Here is a 12,250-nt window from a genome sequence, read left to right as displayed (position 1 = left end):
ATAAATACAATTTTACCTGAGCAAATTAAGTAAAACTCAGAAAAAGCATCATAGGATATATCAGGCAGAACTCACTTCATCATGTAAACTTTTAACAGGTTAACTAGTGGTCAAGTTGAAGGCAGTTATTCATTTGTCTGTGTTCAAAGGAGGTTTGTCATAGGCCACCTCCACCGTATGACTGTGGATGAAAAAGCCCACCAGCCTCTATGCCTAGAAAAGAAATTGAGGGCACCTTCCTGGCAGGATTTTTCTTGAACTGCCTCCCAAATAATATGTCTTCTGTGAAAGATTACAAGCCTTGTGTTTCTTAAGGAGCAAATCTGTGTCTAAGCATGGCCAAGAAAGAGGTTCATACATTTCTAAATGGGGCTGAGAAAGTGGAAGGAGACACAGTTTTCTCCTTCTCTCTTCTTGCTTGATCTTGGGCTCATTTAGTGGAGATGGGAAATTCAGGACAGATAACAGCAAAACAAAAACCACATTTCACACAATTCATGTAAACTTTGACAGACTTTGACTTCCATATTATTGGGGCATTGAATTTCCTCCAGGTTTTCATCCATGGGTCTGGAGCCCATTTCCAAAATAGAGTCAGCCCCAGAGAGAGCTCGGACTAAAAGACAGAGCAGATTCACCAACCCACTAACATGGAAGTCTCCATTCACTACTGTCTATGTGATATAACTCCAAGCCATTGTCCTCCAATGTCCTCTTTCCCTCCCAGTTAACATTTGTAGATTATCCCTTGCAGATCTTGGAGAACGAACTTCCAACCGAAGGAATAGCAGTATCCTTATTTTACTAGCATGTGTTCTTTTTTCAACAACACTTTTGTTCATTCTATATGTTGTATCCTAAGCCACCTTGAGACCCATCCATGGGAGAAAGGTGGGATGAAATGTAATAAATAACACAACCATACAGTTCAAAGAACGTACAATAGGAATGAATGAATAAGAAGGATGCTTTCAGGTGAGATCATCCAGTCCAACTTGTGATGCCTTCACAAAGCAGGAGTAGGTTCCACTGTAAGAAAGACAGTACTCTAAACACTAACATAAAATAGGAAACAGGCAAACTAACCCAGAGAAATGCTCTTGTCCTGAGGTCTCTCCTCCTTCTCTCAGCCTCAACTGACTCAACTCCCACCTTGGCCAAGATTCCCAGTTCTTTCCAGGGAAACCAACCAAAGAAACACATTCTCCTTGGTTCCATCTGACCACTTCTCCATGAGTCCAATTACATGGGTTACATTTCTCTTAATAGGATGATTTCAACTGCTTTTTAACATTTCACAGTCAGCTCTCAGGATCCACAGATTCTGCATCTCAATATATCCCCAAAAAGCCTACCTTGATTTTGCCATTTTATGTAAGGCGCATCATACTACAACCCCATTGTTTGTAACAGGACTTGAACATCCAGGGATTTTGGTTACTAAGTGGAGTCCTGAAACCAAACCTCAGCAAATACTGAGATCAAACTGTAAATAATGTTCAAATTCTTTTTATTTCAGAATAAGCAACCATACATTCAATAAAATTACAATTCAAACATACATCACACTTGTTCTTATTTTTGTTCTTATTACCATCTACTTCTTCCATCTACATCTTTCTCCTTCCTACCTCCTCTATTCTTTAAACCGCATGTCATCCTACCTTTCTACTACCTTCTTTCTCATTCTTTCCTCCTCTCTCCTCCTTTCTCTCTCTCTCCTTCATAACTGTACCATTCTCTTTCTCATCATTCCACTCTACCCAACTCTATCCTCTCCCTTCTACACTTACACATACCTTCAACTACGTACCTAACTCTCTTTTTACCAAATCAATCTTCTTTCTCCCTTTCTTTCTCACTTCTAGAAGAATAGGAAAGAAGATCATATTTCAGCTTCCTAATTTATTCTATACTTTACCATGTACCATAACTTTCCTTTCTTTCTCTATTTCATATTTACTTTACTACTACACTTCTATCTTGTTACTCAATTTACATTCTTCTACTCTATCCAAAGTTCACTTAATACACAGAAAAGAATCTACAATGTCATCTCCTTCTATCTCCTTTGAAGGCTGCTGACTGATGCATTTCTGCATCATTATATAAAACAGTGATGACTCCACTCCACTCTTATGCCCTCTAACTCTGGGTGAATATGATGATGATGATGATGATGATGATGATGATGATGATGATATATTTAGATCCCGCCTTTTCCCGAAGGAATGAAGGTGGGTTACAAGAAAAAGTAATAAAATACAATATACATTTAAAATAATAGCCAAACCCTAACCCTCCCTCCTGCACCCCAGTCCCAATTATAGAAGTAAATTATGGGCCTGAACAGAAAGGCCAGAATAAAGCTGCTTTGGGTCACTTTGGAGGTATGCTGTTCAGAGACACATGCATCTTAAGAGGCCAGAAGCTGCACCAAAGCTGTACCCCAGTCCTTAGGACTGTAGCATTGCTTTGTCATGGCTTCTGGCCTCTTAGGACACATGCATCATTTAAATAGCATACCTCCAAAGTGATCCAAAGGAGCTTTGTTTTGGCCTGTCTCTATGGGCTCTAAGTAAGATAAATTACAATACAGATAAGAGAAAGATAAAATGGTCTAACATTAGGGTGGAGAGGCTGAGGGGAGAACTTCTATCTATGCAGGGTAGCCGAGGTATCGGTATCAATAACAGTGTCAGTGACAGTGAAAAGTCTAATCTGGAAAGGCCTGCTGAAAGAGATCCGCCTTAACAGCCTTTTTAAAGGCTTCTAAGGTGGTGATGTGACGGATCTCTTCCAGCAGGTCATTCCAAAGCCTAGGAGTGGCAGAAGAAAAGGTCCTCTGGGTTGTTGGAGCCAATCTAGTCTTCTTAGGCTTTAGGAGATTTTTTCCAGTGCAGGGAGGACTGTGTGGAAGAAGGCAATCCTGCAAGTAGTCTGGACCCAAGCCATGTAGGGCTTTAAAGGTTACATCCAACACCTTGTATCTTGCAAGTGGAGGGATTTAAGAGCCTCCCTTTGATTCTCTTGGATCCCTCTCTAAAATCTCAGGGCCCCACAGAGACTCCCAAGAGAGGAGAGGAGGCCTGGCAGCCAGAGAAGAGGGGAGGGGGGGCTTCCTTGCTTCCAGCCCCCAAAGCTGCCTCCCTACAGAAGACCCTCCAGACCCCCATCCTTGGCTCCAAAATGGGGGCTCTTACCCCTCAGCCATCCTTCTCACAGAGGAACCAAATTTGGGGGTCTCCCATCGCCATCTCAAGGCCCCCACCTTCCCTTTCCTGCCAAGGAAACCCAGAAGGAGCCCTTCTTCTTCCTAAGCAGCCAACGGTCAAAGCCACCAGCCTTCTAGAACCCTATTCAGACTCCAAACCAACCACCAGCCTTTCCCAGAATTCCACGCTCTCCCTCCTCCCAGCGGAGGAGACCGGGAGACGGAGCAATGGGTGCAGACTCCAGGAAAAGGGAGTTTATTTTCTTAAACTTGTAATTTCAGTTGTGTCCCTTTATGAGGGAGAATGGGATATTATTATTATTATTATTATTATTATTATCAACAACAATTATGATAATTAGTGTCTTGTTCCCAAAACCACAGAGCCTTGTGAAATCTCAAAGACTGTGTTTCTCACACGGAGGTTTTTGCAGCTCTTTGCAGCTCAGATCCGAAGCCACTGCGGGTCCAATGATGCGAATCCACGCGACAACGTTTTGAGTTATCACAGGCGATTCCTTTCTTCTTCTTTTTAAATAAAGTTTATTGAGTTTAAAGTAAAACATACATACATACATCTTTCTAAAAAGAACCAACAGTTACATTGACAAGGTATATGAGGTATCAATATTTGTATGCAGCCTTTTATACTCAGAGGTTCAACAGTCAGTTCTTTGGCTTCTCCCATCTCATACCTTCTTCAGATCAGCTCCTCGCTCCTTTTATCTTTCTTATCTCACTCATCCAACTAATCCCACTTTCCGTGTCTCTTCCTCCTCGTTCATACATACTCTAACCTTCTTTGCCCAATTTTATCATTGATTGCTTGATTATTTCTTGCTCTGAGGAGATTATCGCACTGCGTTCTGAGACCGTTCTCATCACGTGATGAGAACGGAACGCATTTGAGTATACCGCACGTATGTGTTCCAATCGGGTTCTCAGAACGCTTAAATGTGTTCCAAATGTGTTCCAGGAGGGTACAGATATGAATGTGTTCCCAGAGAGCTGAAACGTGATGAGAACGTTCCAACAGAGGTGTGTGCGATATTCTTATGTGTTCTCAAATCCGTTCTCTCATTCCTCCGTCTCCTGATTGGCTGAAAGAATGACAGGCAGGGAGGGAGGCAGGCAGGCGAGCGACTGCAGTGAGGGAAGGGGTGTGTGTGTGAGGGGGGAAAGAAGGAGGGAGGGAAGGGAGGAAAGTTGGGACAAGTGAGAGAAGAGGAAAGAAGGGAAAGAGAGAGAAAGAGAGAGGGAAACAGGGGGCCAGGGCAGAGAGCAAGAGGGAGAGGGTCTGGCTGCTTCTGCGGGGGCCTCTAGTGTCATGTCCAGCGGGGCTCCTGTGCTGGCAGCCTGCAGGAGGCAAGGATGGCATGGATGCCCAGGACCTTCTCCTCCTTCCCTCCAGGAAGGAACCCACAAAAGCTCCTCTGTTTGGAGCAACACACAAAAGCAAGCAAACAACTCCCAGAATTCCATAGCAAAGAGCCAGACAAGAATTAAAGCGGGGAGGGAAGCTCACAGGCCCCACCTGGAATATTGTGTCCAGTTCTGGGCACCACAATTCAAAAAGGAGCGTGTCCAAAGGAGGGCGACTAAAATGGTGAAAGGTCTGGAAACCATGCCCTACAAGGAACGACTTAGGGAGCTGGGGATGTTTAGCCTGGAGAAGAGAAGATTAAGAGGTGATATGATAGCCCTGTTTAAATATTTGAAAGGATGTCACATTGATGAGGGAGCAAGCTTGTTTTCTGCTGCTCCAGAGACTAGGACCCGGAGCAATGGATGCAAGCTCCAGGAAAAGAGATCCCACTTCAATATTAGGAGGAACTTCCTGAGAGTAAGGGCTGTTCGACAGTGGAACACACTCTTTCCTCAGAGTGTAGTGGAGTCTCCTTCCTTGGAGGTCTTTAAGCAGAGGCTGGATGGCCATCTGTTGGGGATGCTTTGATTGTGATTTCCTGCATGGCAGAATGGGGTTGGACTGGATGGCCCTTGTGGTCTCTTCCAACTCTATGATTCTATGAAGGCACACATTACATGCGCACACACACAGGAGGCAAAAGGCTGACAAGCAGCCAAAATGGGGAATTGGGATGACAGCAGAGGACTCTTCTTTTCTAACCGGTTTAAAGAGCTGCTATGGCTGCCGGGGCTCTGCCCTTGGCCCAGTTCCCTCCCTGGCAACTTGCTTTCCTTCGGCTTGAAGAGACCTGCATGGAGCTCCTCCTTCTTCCCAGCCTTGCAAAGGAGGTTTGGGATGTAACTTGCATCCCCATTTCTCTTTCTCCCTGCCTTCCTCCCGATCCCTCCTTCTTCCCTCCCTTCCCTCCCTCCTCCTTTCCCCCCTCTCTCTCTCACACACACCCCTTCCCTCACTGCAGTCGCTCGCCTGCCTGCTTCAATGCCTCCCTGCCTGTCATTCTTTCAGCCAATCAGGAGACGGAGGCGGCCTTGGTGGAATATGTTCTTGGAACGGTTTCAGGAATCGCTGTGCGGTAAAATGCAGTTCTGATCACGTTCTGATCACGTTCTAGTTTACTAATGCAGTAATATCTGTTCCAGGAACGTTCTCATCACGTGATGATAGGAACGTTCTCAGAACGCAGTGCGATAATCTCCTGAGTCCCAGCTTAGCAACACCTTTTATATTTTACCCATCAGACCTTTTTGATAGCCTTTGATCAATAAAAGCTTTTCTAGCTCTGAACTATCCTCTTTTTCTCCCGTGATTTTAGGTCTTGCTGCGTTTTGGAGTAAATTTGTTGATATTCAAACCAATTCAGATTAAAACCTTGTAAATTTAAACCTTTTTGTGTTTTAATTTCTATTTCTTCACCCTTAAACTTTAAGAGATCGTCATAAATAATCCAATTCCCTTCTCTCTCCATTTTCGTTCTGCAAATGGCTTCTAAGGCGAGGCCCATTTTGGGAATCCCATAACTATCCGACCTTTATACTTGTTCCAAATCCTAAACAACGCATGTCTAATACAATGATTGTTAATCGAGGGATCTGCTTTTTCTTTGTCATATAAGAGAAAAGCATACCTTCCAAATTTAAGGCCTTTGCCTTCCAATTCTCATGATTCTTTATCCTGCAAATTAATCCAGTTTTTAATTAGCCTCATCATATAATTTAATATTTGGAACCATTAACCCTCCTCTTTCCTTTGCGTCTTGTAAGACCTTTAGTTTTACTCCAGGGTTTTTCCCTCCCAAATGAAGTCTGTTAAATCCCTTTCCCAATTCTTAAGCATTTTCTCTGGTATTATAATAGGGAGAGTTTGAAATAAAAAGAGGGTTTTAGGTCATATCTTCATTTTAAAGGCAGCTATCTTAACTAAGAAGGATAAGTGCAGTTTATTCCAATTATTAATTTCATTGTAATTGTTTTTCCACAGAGAGCCATAGTTATTCCTGAAGAGTTCATTTGTTTTATTTGAAATAATTAATCCTAAATATCTAATTTTCCCTTTAACTTCAATTCCATTGAATCCGGTTAGTTTGGACATTTGGTCTTTATTCATATTTTTCATTAAAATCACGGATTTTGGTAAATTCACTCTGAAACCACTAAAGTCTCCAATGTTTTTTAGGACCTTGATAAGCTTATCTGCATTATCTAAGGGCTCCTCTAGATCTATAAACAAATCATCTGCATAGGCTTTTATTTCATATGTATGTGTTTTAATTGTTACTCCCTTCAAATCAATATCCAATTTTACCTTCCTAATTAAAATCTCAATCACAACTAAGAAGAGAAGGGGAGATAAGGGGCATCCTTGACGCGTTCCCTTTTTAATTGGAAAGGAGGGGGTTTTCTCTTCGTTTCTTAAAATATTAGCCTTTTGATCCGAATATCTCTCTATCCGTCTATGAAAATCATCTCCCGTATTCATCGCCTCTAAGATTTTAAACACTGTCTTCCAATTTACAGAATCGGATGCTTTTTGTAGGTCTAAAAGAAATAAACCTGGCTGCTTGCCATTATGTCTATGATAGTCCTCCAAAATATTTAAGGCATGCCGTGTGTCCTCTTTTAGTTGTCTTCCAGGGAGAAAACCTTTCTGATCCACATCAATAATTTTACTTAAGACCTTTTTAAACCTTTTAGCCAAAATTGCTGTGTATATTTTGTAGTCAGAGTTTAATAACGAGAGAGGCCTATACAGTGGTACCCCGGGATACGAATTGATCGCGTTACGAAATTTCCGGGATACGAAAAAGTTAGATTGGAAAAAACTGTTCCGGGTTACGAAAGATTTTTCGGGTTACGAAATTAATTTCGGCACGAAATTCAAATGCGAAGCGCGGCTAGCGGCTTTCCAGCGCTAACGGAAAGCCTTTTCGGGTTGCAAAATTTTTCGGGTTACGAACGGAGCCGCGGAACGAATTAATTTCGTAACCCGAGGTAGCACTGTAATTAGCGGGGTCATCGTCTGTTTGCCTTCTTTCACAATTAAGGTAACGCTTCTTTCCATGTATCTGGTCTTTTACCAGTAAGAGCTTCTTTCGAAACTTGGTATAACTCTTCTTTGAATGCTTTATACAAATACAGTGGTACCCCGGGTTACGAAATTAATTCGTTCCGCCGCCGCTTTCGTAACCCGGAAACTTTCGCTAGCCGAAAAGCCCATAGGCTTTAATAGCGAAAGCCGCGATTTCGTGCGAAATCGCGCCGAAAAGCACCAAAAATTTTCTTCGTAACCCGGAATAACCTTCGTAACCCGGAACTCTTTAATTGAAAGGATTTTTTTCGTAACCCGGAAATTTCGTAAGGCGGCGCATTCGTATCCCGGGGTACCACTGTATAAGGGAAAGCCATCTGGGGTTTTATGGGCTTTCCCTTCCTCTATTGCTTCTAGAATTTCATCCATAGTTATATCTGGCTCTAAGAAATTTCTCTGTCCTTCATCTAGTTTCACTCTTTCTTCTATGTTACGCCAATCGAGTAAGTTTTCCACCTTGAGATTTTCACTTCCGTATAAGTTTTCAAAGAAGGTCTGTTTAATATCCTCTTGTCTTGATAATATTTTCCCGTCTTTCTTGATGTTTAAAATTTGGTTTCTATTTCTCTTCTCTTTTAATTTAAGGGCTAACCATCTCTCTACTTTCCTGGCATGATCAAAACAGTCTAATTGGGGGCTCCTTCTGTGGGGCTTCCGCAGTGATTCCAAAGTGACCCCTCATTTTGGCGAAATCGCTAACAAGTGAATGCACAGAAATGGCTTCCAAATTCACTCCGATTCCACTCCGAATTGGTCTGGTGTGGAATGCAACTTTGCTTCTGCTCTGTTTCACCACCGCAAACCCCCCGGTTGCAAATTTCCCATGATGCAGTGCTTCAATTCCCCCCATTTCCTTCTGGTGGTCCTTTCGCTTTCAGAGCAACTGGGGGGGGGGGAATAGGCAGCCAATGGGAGTGGAGGAAGGTCCAGGTAAAGGGAAGGAGGCCACGCCCCCTCAGGAATGGGGAGCCAATGGGAAAATCCCCATAGACTTTGGTTTTATCAATAAAGAACATTCCTAATACAACGGCACCCTCTTATGGATACTCAGGGCACTGCAGCCTCTTTGGGCTTCTCACCAACATCTAGCCTGGAGCGCCATCTGGTGGTCACTCTTGGTAATTCACTAATACAGTGGTACCCCGGGATACGAATTGCTCGCGTTACGAAATTTCCGGGGTACGAAAAAGTTAGATAGGAAAAAACTGTTCCGGGTTACGAAGATTTTTTCGGGTTACGAAATTTTTTTCGGCGCGAAATTCAAATCTGAAAGCGCGGCTAGCGGGCGGCTAGCGGCTTTCCAGCGCCTTTTCGGGTTGCGAAATTTATCGGGTTACGAACGGCGCCGCGGAACGAATTAATTTCGTAACCCGAGGTAGCACTGTAGCAGTTAACCAAATTAAACAGTATATAAACCAGAAACATGAAACAAGCTAGACAAGGAAACTGTTACATGGATTTGTAATTGGTTGACCGGCCAAAAAGAAAGGGCGCTCAACAATGACTCCTTTTCATCCTGGAGAGAAGTGACCAATGGGGTGTCCAGTGGGGTTCTGTTCAACATCCTTATCAATGACTTGGATGACAGAATTGGAGGCATAATTATCAAATGTGCAGATGAGACCAAACTAGGAGTAGCAGCTAATACCCCAGAGGACAGGATGAAAATTCAAAATGACCTGAATAGACTAGAAAGCTGGGCCAAAGCTAACAAAATGAAATTCAGTATGGAGAAATGTAAGGTACTGCATTAAGGGCAGAAAAATGAAATGCACAGATATAGGATGGGGACACCTGGATGAATGAAACTTTGTGTGAAAGGGATCCGGGACTTCCAGGTAGACCACAAGTTGAACATGAGTTAACAGTGCCATGTGGCAGCTAACAAAGACAATGCGATTTTAGGCTGCATCAACAGAAGTACAGTGTATAGATCAAGGGAAGTAATAGTGCCACTCTATTCTGCTTTGGTCATCTGGAATATTGTGGGCACCACAATTCAAAAAGGACGGTGAGAAACTGGAGCATGTCCAAAGGAGGGCGACTAAAATGGTGAAGAGTTTGGAAACCAATGATCACAATGGGACAGTCTCAATGCTTCAGGCAAGGAGCATCAGCTGCCCTCGGTTCGTCTCTGACATCTTCCTCCACCGCATTTTTAACTTCGACGCCATCCACTTCATAAGGTCCTTTAATTCCTTTATGTCTTCCTCCATTCAATAAACGTCTACCTGGGGTTCTTCTGTCCTGGGGCGGCTATCAAGGGACTCCCCCACTGCCAGCTCCCAGGCTGTCACTCTGACCCCCGACGGCCTTCCTTTCCCCAGTCTGGGGCCGGAAACCCAAATCCTCCAGTGCTGGCCTGGATGGTGTGAGCTTCAGGAGGTTTCACAGTCTTGGGCTTGGCTCCTAGTTCCTCTGAAGAAGGCACCTGCTCCTCCACCACCGGGATCTCCAGAACCACCGGGTTCCCCAAGAACTCTTCTTCTTCCTGGGTCTCCATTGGAGTTAAAACTGTGAGACTTTGCAATCGGTGAGATCTGGAGTCAGTCCTGTGCTCAAAAAATAAAACTCATTTGAAACAAAAGAAGCTTTATTGATGAATCCAGGCAGAAACATCCATTCACACCTTTTTGCAAAGTCTGAAGTCCAAAGGAACTTGGTCCCTTCTTAACCCACTCAACCTCTCCCCAAGCCAGCCCCCAATTCCCAAGCTAAAGCAACACATGCGGAGGTTGCATAGATACCAAGGTTGTGTATACTTCCCTTCCCTTCTCCCAGACAGCCTCACCTTGAAGAGCGGTGTTCCCAAGCCAGCTTCCCTCCTCCTTGATAACCATCTCCAGCTGCAACCCCATCGATCTCTCCAAACGCCCTCCTTCATCTAAAAGCCACTCGATCTGTCCTTCTAATTTCCCACTACATGCTTTCTATAACCCATCACTCTACACTACCTACTATGAACTACAACTATAACTCCTCTTTAATAACCAAATCCTAATATTTTTACTCTTTATGACAGAACCCTTATATACTGTTTCTGACACACAATGGACCAGTCCCAATCCTTCAGGTATACATCACCAGTCTGAAGTGACAATTCTCCCATCTCAGTCTTTCAGGCAAGGAGCATCAGTGTGAAGTCATAATGAGCCTGAGTTCAAATTGGGCCAGTCTGAATCCTTCAGGTGAAGTCACAATAGTACCATCTCAATTCTTCAGGCAAAGAACCTCAGGCTGAGATCACAATGGTTCAGTTTCAATCCTTCAGGAAAGAAGCATCAGCATGAGGTTGCAATGGGCCAGTCTCAATCCTTTGGGTAAAGAGGACCACCCTGATGTCACAATTGTACCATCTCAATCCTTCATCCAAGGAGCATCAGACTGAAGTCACCATGGGCCAGTCTCAATGTTTCAGGCAAGAAGCATCAGCCTGAGGTCGCAATGGGCCAGTCTCATTCAGGGAAGGAGCACCAGCCTGAAATCACAATATGTCATGAATACTTTTATTCATGCATTTATTCATTTGGGATTCTAGGTTTATGTTTAGATTAGAGTTAAGATAGATGGGATTTATGGTGGGTTAAAATAATATGTTTTAATATGTGCATTAATAGAAGATACAGCGCGCCCGCGCCATACGCGGGTGCGCTTTACGCGGCTTGAGCATACGCTATCAAGCCGCAGGGCACGCGCAGGGCAAAAGGGGTGGCACTTCCCATTCAATTGCATGGGCGCATGCGCCTGTTGCACCCCGCGCGCCACCGCGCCACCATGCACGAGCCCCATTCTTTACAATGGGGCTTGAGCATAGGCAAAATTTGCCTTACGCGGAGGGATCCGGAACGGATCCCCGCGTAAGGCGAGGGCCCACTGTACTAGAAAAAGGTAGAGAGATCATGGCTAAAGAATGTGATTGTTTGCTAGGATTGGAATGTGTGGGAATCATCCTTCTAACAGAGGCTTGAGTTTAAAAGACTGGTCTCTGTAAAAGGAGGGAGAACACAGAGAGTTATTGGTATTGTTATATTGTATTGTGTTGTTATGTGTTTATGCTTACTATATTTTTATACGGTATCATATTAGATTAGGATTGATGGGGTTTCAATATATATATATATATATATATATATATATATATATATAGTTAAGCCATAATGTTAATTAAACTGTTGTGTGGCTGAGTTCTGTGGTCCAAGGAGATAGGTGCAGCGGTTGGGATAAGGCACATGAGAGCTTAATAGTTTTTAGAAACGCTGCCACAATCCCAGATGGGAGGACACTGCGCAGGGAAGGGCTATCCAATTAATTAGCTTTATTGGTTAATGGGGTGGCATTAATTTATGGTTATAAAAGTGATATAACTATACTTTCTTTCATTCCTGACAAAAAGTCACTTCTATTGTATGTATCTTCTTCTTCAATAAAAGCTGTTCCTTTTTCAAAGTAGTGCCTTTTGTGTTGCAAGAGGGGCTGCAATTAGGACCCTGACAGATATCTCTCTCCTCTTCCATTCCCCCTGC

The sequence above is a fragment of the Sceloporus occidentalis genome, unplaced genomic scaffold, assembly GCF_023333645.1.
Source record: "Sceloporus occidentalis isolate IW3139 unplaced genomic scaffold, rSceOcc1.0.p SCAF_21, whole genome shotgun sequence".
Lineage (NCBI taxonomy): Eukaryota > Metazoa > Chordata > Lepidosauria > Squamata > Phrynosomatidae > Sceloporus > Sceloporus occidentalis.
This window is presented reverse-complemented; position numbering follows the sequence as displayed.